The sequence below is a fragment of the Mixophyes fleayi genome, chromosome 8, assembly GCF_038048845.1.
Source record: "Mixophyes fleayi isolate aMixFle1 chromosome 8, aMixFle1.hap1, whole genome shotgun sequence".
NCBI lineage: Eukaryota > Metazoa > Chordata > Amphibia > Anura > Limnodynastidae > Mixophyes > Mixophyes fleayi.
Genome location: NC_134409.1, coordinates 99,451,629 through 99,460,551, shown reverse-complemented (window position 1 = coordinate 99,460,551; position 8,923 = coordinate 99,451,629). Strand labels below are relative to the sequence as shown.

At 37.0% G+C, this 8,923-nt stretch overlaps 1 long non-coding RNA gene across 2 annotated transcripts; it reads right to left on the bottom strand.

Moving 5' to 3' along the window:
* Positions 1-307: 307 nt before the first annotated feature.
* On the bottom strand, positions 308-7,913 carry LOC142099493 (uncharacterized). 2 transcript variants are annotated; one of them, XR_012678555.1, is made up of 4 exons: positions 7,801-7,913; positions 7,534-7,610; positions 6,173-6,252; positions 308-533 (listed from the first exon to the last, which is right to left on the bottom strand). It is a non-coding gene; the product is annotated as an uncharacterized LOC142099493 (long non-coding RNA). The 2 variants fall into 2 exon arrangements; XR_012678556.1 differs by lacking the exon at positions 308-533 and adding an exon at positions 649-754.
* Positions 7,914-8,923: the final 1,010 nt, after the last annotated feature.

Genomic DNA, 8,923 nt, shown 5'->3' with positions numbered 1-8,923 from the left:
AATATGTCTCATAAGGACATATCTTTCCTAATGCCATAACAACAGGACAATAAAATGGATATGTTTAAGAGCTGTTTGTCACCACACAGTTATCAGTTGAGATTTTCAGCTTGTCCTAGACCAAAACAATGACATTTCAATACCATATGGGGACAGTTTCATATATCTGGCTGTCTGAGGATATCCATAAACACACACACACAGATCCACACACACACACACACACACACACACACACACACACACACACACCGTCACCTAGCCATGGCTAGTCAAAAAGATTATAGTCATGGTCAACCACTGTGTATCGATTCAACTATGTTTATTTCTCTTTATAGCGGTTATTCAGTTCTTTATATAGAATTTCACACCAAACCAGTTTAGATCTTTCAGTGTAGATGGCTCATCCGTGATGCACGTGACACAATCATTCTTTCTGGGCACCCTGAATGTCTGAATAAATGTAATCATGTGCTTCCCCACAGATTTGACCTCCTCTCAGACCCAAGTTTTCTTCTGCACTTCATTGTGATCTGAAAAGAAGCAGAATTGCCCATTAATGATTAACCTGTGGAACACAGAGAAAACAACATGATTTGAGTAACAAAATATTGTGCTACACCAACCATTGGAAACCTTGATTGTGCTTTGGTCCCATGTTGTTGGATCCTTACATGATCTCTGAAAAGAAAGTGTTGACTGTATACATGCCTAGTTGCCCCTTTGGATCATCCTCTGACTCGTCACTCTGTAGCTGGACTAGTTCAAAAGAAAAATGGATATATAAACAACTGATTTATTAATTAGATCATATATCGAAGATGAGATTCCAAACCTACCATCTGGATCAATGTTCATCTCTTCATATTTTTGGCTTTGAATTCATCCCGTCTTGCCTATACAGCCATTACAATTTTGATGCTCTTGGTTAGTTGGAGGGTCCTTTCTGGGAGGCAGTAATGTTGCTGGTGCACCCAGATGTTGTGCCCAAGGAAGTCTGCCAATTGGTCCATTTCTGTGTTTAGGCTGACTTTTGAAAGAGTACCAACATGCATTTGCAATTTTTTGTAACACAGTGTTTGTTGATATTGATCCACATTGCTAAGCAAAAGGCTTTTACAATCGGAACATCTGAAATGTGACAAAGCAGCTGGTCTTTTAAACATGTAGACATTTTCAGTGACTACTCCACATTCTGGTCAGCACGGTGGCGTAGTGGTTAGCACTTCTGCCTTACAGCACCGGTGTCATGAGTTCAGTTCCCAACCATGGCCTTATCTGTGAGGAGTTTGTATGTTCTCCCCGTGTTTGCGTGGGTTTCCTCCGGGTGCTCCGGTTTCCTCCCACACTCCAAAAAAAAACCATACTGGTAGGTTAATTGGCTGCTAACAAATTGACCCTAGTCTCTGTCTGTCTCTGTCCGTGTGCGTGTTAGGGAATTTAGACTGTAAGCCCCAATGGGGCAGGGACTGATGTGAGTGAGTTCTCTGTACAGCGCTGCGAAATTAGTGGCGCTATATAAATAAATGGTGATGATGATGATGATGATACTTCTCTGCATGAAGTTTCATCGTACTTTGCATTGCTGGTGTTAACAGGATTGTAACTTTGTACATTTCAATCCTTGTGAAGTGCCTGCAGAGATTCTTCTGAAGCTCAGAAAAGGGCAACATCTTTATGGAGAGCTAAAGCATCTTTAGAAGAAAAGGTAGTTAACAGCATCTTGGAAACCTCCCCTTTCCATTTTCAATTGAATAAGATCACCTGTGCCAGAGAGACCTTTGCGAGCAATGCCCAATGTTAAAGGGATAGTTTGGTGGATAAACTGCTGTGGCACATTTGCTGTTTCTCATTGAGATACAAGTGGATCCTTTTCACACCTTCAGTGACAGGTAAAGGTAGAGGCATGTTCCATTTTGAATCCTTCAGATTTTTTAAGCCAGCCAATGGATTTAGCCCATTCCATCTTGTCTCATAGATCCTCCTGAATTTGCAGGCATATTCCACTATAGCAATGCAGCCCTCCATCATTGCTCAGCATTGCTCAATGCTTAAAATATTTTGGAAGCAATGGCCAACTTTCAGAGCCAGCGAAGGAATTTTTTATGTACTGATTTCATTGTCAAGTATATGTTTCACAGCGTTTACTACATTCATAAAATTTTATGGAATGGTAAAGTCTTCAATTTTCTCCAAAGTGTAGGTCTTCTGACATGTAATAGTAAACTTCTTATTTCTCGAAGATGGATGTACTAATGTTTACTGACATCTGATGAGACATGATTGTAGATATACTGCACCATCTGCATGATGCATCTGTCATTTTCAATTGTGAATAATAATAAAATTAAGCATAAATATTTTATATATATGTAAATTTATAAATGTATTAGTAACTCCACTGGCCACACCTTTTAGTAGCCCCCACATTTAACTAAAAAAAATTAAAGAGCCGCCCTATAACATTAATAAACCTATTTAAATAAATGCCCCTACTAAACCCCACATAACATTAATGCCAACCCTAAATATTATAAATAACACCCCCACCCACCTTCATAACATTAATCCCCTGTTAATGACCAATATACTTATATTACTGTAATCAGGAACAGAGACCCAGCCGACTGGAGGCCGCTTCACCATCCAGCATCCTGGTGCATAGATGGGAACAGGTAACTGTAGTAAGCAAGATCTGGTATGTGCCTGTATCCTACACACTACCCAGCTGACTGAGCAAGTAATAAACACAGGCCAAGTGCAGGTCAATAGTAGACAGGTGCAAGCAAGAGTCTGTGGTCAGATACAAGACAAAATCTAGTAGACAAGAATTCAGATCAGCAGTGGTCAAATACAAACTTAGCATGCTCATGGAGTTAGTCTCTGAAACTGCTATTATCTATAGATAGAGTAGGCTCATGGACTGGCTCTGAAAGTTAGTTCCTCCTCTTGCAGGATTTCGATCTGTGATAAGATTTCACAGACGGTACGAGCCTGACAGTATCACCTTACTTTGAAGATCATTCCAGATGCTACTAGGAATAGAATTTCTATAAGAATCTCCATGAAGGTGAGCTGAAGGAGTAATTTTACCAATAAAAGGCAATAGGTCATCAGTAAACTAACTCTCAGAATGGGAATCAGAGACCAGGGTTAGAATAGGGTTCTCTCTGTGAAACACAGCGTTGAGATGAGTGATGGTCTTTATGGTATGAAGGTTCACTGGTTGTTTATGAGATTGCAAATCGTCAGTAGTGGCTATGAAACCAACAACCAAGGTCGGAGACTGCTTACACTGGTGGGATGCAGAAGAGGCCTTTTTCTTTGCAGCTTCCCTTCCATAAGAAGCATATTGCAAGGTAGAGGAATAGCACAGGGGTGTGCTACTTGCCAATATAGATGTTGGCACAGTAGTTGGACCCTGATGCGCACACAAGACCAGCAGGAATGTCTTACTGTGTACCGAGTGACATTAAACCAAGTGTCTGAAGAACTGCAGTAATGAAAGCAGTGGAGTTGTATGGAGTACTTTGTTTCCATGAGGGGTGTTGAACATGCCAGTGCTTTTCCTGTCAAACTCTGCAACATCGTGGCTATATGAATATATGGAGTAGCATAATATTCAGGTGCAGCGTAGAAGTTTTCAAGACTTTGTTGTACAAGAGGAACAAATTGATTTAAGTCTTAACCATAAAAATCAAGTGAAGGACCCTTCGCAGAATCAGGAGCAGGAGACAGGGACCGACCACCTACAGAGGTTATCTGGAGAAGGGCAGGTCATCTTGAAGGCCTCAGGCAGAGCAGTCCTCTCAGGCACACAGGCTATGGCAGAGGATTTGTCCTCAGTGATGGAGGCCAGGGCAGAACGTTTGCAGAAAGTTGTCCTCAGGCCTGGATGCCAGAGCAGCACATTTGTCTTCACTCTCAAATGCCAAGGGAAAAATCTCAAACACCTTTCACTGGGCAGTCATCTCAGACACCTCAGACCGAGCAGTCATCTCAGATACCTCAGACTAAACAGTCATCTCAGACAGATTGAACAAGGTACTCTGGCAGCCAGCCAGTGACTAGGCACTCTGGCAGCCAGATAGTGACTGGGCACTCTGGAAACAAGTCAGTGACTGGGCACTCTGGAATTGAGTCCTTGTCAGGGCCATCTTTTCTATTGGGCACAATGGGCAGCTGCCCGGGGGCCCCACGGGCAAGGGGGCCCCATAGGCACAGCTCTTAATGAGAATAAATAATCCTGCAAAAGAAAAAAAACCTGCAAAAAAAACCTACAAGGGTCACTGAGCAAGTACATCTATCTATCTCTATCTCTATATATCTATATCTGTATCTGTATACATCTATATATCTATATCTATATCTAGGGGCCCCGGTGCACTGCTTTGCCCGGGGGCCCATAATGTTGTTAAGATGGCCCTGGTCCTTGTATTCCGCATAAGCCATATCTTTCTATATCTTTCCCTTTTGTAGCCCAGAAACAGATCTATATACTAATCTGAGCTATAAATGCATGAAAGCTTTACAAGCCTCTCCCCTAAGCCTACCCTCTTGCCATGCCCGTTGCACCCGGCCCTGACAGCTCCCATTTTCTTTGGTTCCTTCTTTTTCTCATTGGCAATTTAGTGGACACCGGAGAAATCTGTGTTATCTTTGGCTTTACACTGTTGATGAATTGTTCTGATACTTAGCTTTGCCTTAATTCTGTGGAAACTTACTTTTTTGCCGGATTTAAGGCATAGCAACATTTCATAAACTGGCCCCCAAGAGTTATATATTTTGCAGAACAGACAATCCAATCAAAAATCAAATAACAATAAAAATTAAGATAGTATTAATAATATTGGTAGATATTTAAATATACTGTATATATTAGTAAAAAGTATAATTAAAATTTTAATGTCCCAGCCTCCACCTACCCTAAATAGGCAGCTAATCACACTCCTTTTTTAGAATTAATTTTATAACATCTATGTAATATCTAATCGAACATCTTAATATCTATTATAATTATAAAAATAATATTGGTTAATATTTAAATATAGATATAGGTGTTCTTTCTGTGCTCCTAAATGATTAGGGAAGGGAATGGAGAATGCAGCCCGAATAACCCTTGGAAACACCTACTAAACTTCCACAAATAGATAAATATAAACACAGAAAATTGGGATCAGGCGCACAAGGGGAGGGGTTTGAATATACTGTATATACTAGTATAAAAAAAGTCATATTAATTTTAAAGTCCCGGCCTCCACCTCCCCTGAATAGCCGGCCAATCACACTCCTTTTTTAGAATTAATTTTATAAAATCTATAATAAATCTAATTTGATCTTTTTAATATTTTAAAAAAAATTACAAAAATAATATTGATAGACATTTAAATATACTGTATATACTGGTAAAAGAATGACATTTAAATTTTAAAGTTCCGGCCTCCACCTCCCCTAAATAGCCGGCCAATCACTCTCCTTTTTTAGAATTAATTCTATAATATCTATGTAATATCTAATCGAACATCTTAATATCTAATATAATTACAAAAATAATATTGATAGACATTTAAATTTACTGTATATACTTAAACAGGAAAATGTAATTTTGATTTTAAAGTTCCGGCCTCCACCTCCCCTGAATAGCCGGCCAATCACACTCCTTTTTTTGGATCTTTTTTAGAATGTTTATCTTATTATTATTAATAATAACATCAACAACAACAACAATAATAATACTAATAATAATATTATTAATAATAATAATAATAATAATAATAATATCAATATTAAAAATAATAATATTTTATCTTAATAATAATAATAATGATAATAACAACTAATCTTAACATAAATAATATTATGTATTTTTAACTTTAATAATGATATTAAAATGATAATAATAATATCTAAACTTGATAATAATAATAATAATTATTATATTAATACTTTCTAATCTTAATAATAATAATAGTAATAATACATTTAATGATAATAATAATAATATCTAATATTAATATTAATATATAATTTGAAACTTAATAATACAAATAATGTCTAATATTTTTTTATAATAATAATAATATAATCTTAATATTAATAATAATAATATCTTATTTGCATAATAATAATAATAATAATAATAATAATAATAATATTAATAATATATAATAACCTTAATAATATCAAATCTATTTTTCCTATCTATTATATTTACGATCTTCTAAATGCCATCCCTCTCCTCTTCATGCTGGGCTGTATTGAAAGCAAAACAAAAGAAAAGTTATTTTATGTAAACATTTACAGTTTTTTTTCCTGAAGTAGCAGGCTTATACAACTATATAATATTAACAATAATGGTTCCTATGAGGTTATTATATGTACAGTAATTTGTTACACTGTGAAATGAGTTATTAGTAAGAAATGAGGGTGCTCTGCTTTACTATAATGGGGGCTCACTATTCTCTTAACACTTTTATAGTCATCTTGTTTCTGCAATCCAGAAGATGTTGTTAGTGAATGAAATAATTGATGATAACCGATGTCCTTATACTAACATGCTGGTTTTAGCCACAATTGCATCTTAAGTCTGGTAAGTAATTTTCACCACTCACCACAGGGGTAGTGTACTAAATAGAGTGGGCAATAGGCTGTGATTTTAACCCTGGAGGTATTGGCTATTATTGGGAAAAACATAAGAGTGGTCTGTTACTAAGGAAACCCTATGAAGGTAATCCTGTTACTAAAATATGACCTGTACACCAGTGCCTTTGGTGATGTCACAACTATAAACTTGAAAGGGGACATTGATTGTCAGACCATGGTTTCCCCAGTGTTATTGGGGATTGGAATATTGCTGCTTTCAGGAAGCTGTTGATCTACAAGTACTACAAGTACCATAATACCCTCAACCAGTTACAGTTATAAGTAGTCAATCTTGTAATATAGTTCAATTCATTTTTACACACACCCACCCCCCAAAAAATAAAAAGAGAATTGATGAGCTCTGAATTCCTATCTTTCAGATACAGGAGAAGTGATGGAAAAATATTTAGAGTTTTTCTAAACTCTATAAATACTACAAGGAAAGTCCATATAAGAAACTCTCCTCTGTGCTTTGGAATAGAGGGTGGTTTTCTGTTTTATTTTTCTTTTGAGAAAGTGGTTCAGATTTAACTTAGTGAGTTCAATCTGTCAGTTCAAGATTGGTCACACATAGGTCAAGGGTCGGTATAACACACATAAGATAACACACAACACTGCTATATAAAATATTATCACATAGTGCATTACTGTATAATATTATCAGAAAACACATTATTATATAATATAAGAGGAAGATCAGAGAAAAAGTGAGACAGGAGAGGAAAAGTGAAAACATAATCAGGAAGGTAAAACTCCAATTGGTTCCCTACTTCAGGTAATGGGAGGAGAACCTTTTATTTGCTATATATGTTGGGAGGTGTCAAAACAAAAGTTTGGTCAGTTTTATTGAATGAAAACAGATAAAATGGTAAATACACCAGTGACTCTTACCCGTTAGTATGGTGATTGGCACAATAAGTGGACATCAGTGTCTTCTTATCCTCACCAGGTCAGATGTCAGATGTGTACTGCAGATTAGAGAAAATTAATGTTAGAAAACTGATCACATTTCTTTTCCCGTTAGTCTATATGGTGCTTCAGACCACAAGACAGTAACTACTGAGATATAGGGATACCAGTGAAATACAGACTGACATATAAAGACACATATTTACATATACTGTACATATTTACAATAACTACAAAGATACTACATACGCCAAGTGCTGTCTCTCTGCCTTCACTTGTTGGGCTCCAGAGAACAAACGATGATGGGCGATGTTGTGCCAACATATATAACCTGGGCTGACGAAGGGGCCACGTGTTCTTAATGCCGGATGAATGTTGCATTGCACCCAAAATACAATCATCTGGGAGCTCTTGGTAGATGGACTCCAGGGCTTGTACCAGGCTGCTCCTGTGCGTGATGTTACTCCTTCACCGTCTGAGGAGGTAGCGATACCTTCACTGGTGGCTGCAGGCAGAAGAAATATCACATATATTTCACATGAAAGAAATGAGGGAAAAGGTTCCGAACATATGAGGAAAATAGGCTTTGTCTGTAATCAGAGATAATATCCTCTTTTTTTAGCGTATTCTTCTTTCCTTTAGTATAAGCACAACTGAACCTGACTATAAATAATATAACCAGTTACAGCAGTGACATTATGTGTGCATGGAGCCATTGCTCTTTCACTTCTGTAGAATATGTGGTATTAAATGACCATTATATGGCAACACAATATAATGACAGCACCTCTACCCATTAAAGGATGTAATCTGTATTTCTCATGGTTCACCCACTCTAATGAGGGAGATATTATCAGCAGGGGGTGAATATGATGTGTGTCCTGTACTTTTATATGTCTACAATTACATACTTAATTATGTATTGATAAAGATTATAGAAGCCAATTTTCCATCTAGAGATTCACACAAATAGATTTAATAGTAAGCCATTAACAATAGGAACTGGATTCTCTGTTCAATACTCTCTTCCCCCACCTCATATGGTATGAGGCAAGTCTTTATCCAAACTGTGTGAGTGCTTAAACCTGTTTTTGGCGTGAGAAGCAGCTTGCATTTACATATAAAATGCTGTTAGCCACACCACTCACAATGGGCCTGATTCATCAAGGGTTGTATCTGCCAAATTTGAGTGCATCAAATGCAAAATCACTCTGCACATGCCCAGATGCAGCAGATATGACCATGAATGCAATCCTGTATGCTGACAAGCAGAAGGGACAATTACTACTTTGCCATAAGAATGGTATCTACACTCTATCAGAAATAGACTTTATTATTTTTTTTTTTTGCTTATTAGAGAGTGTGTATAGGT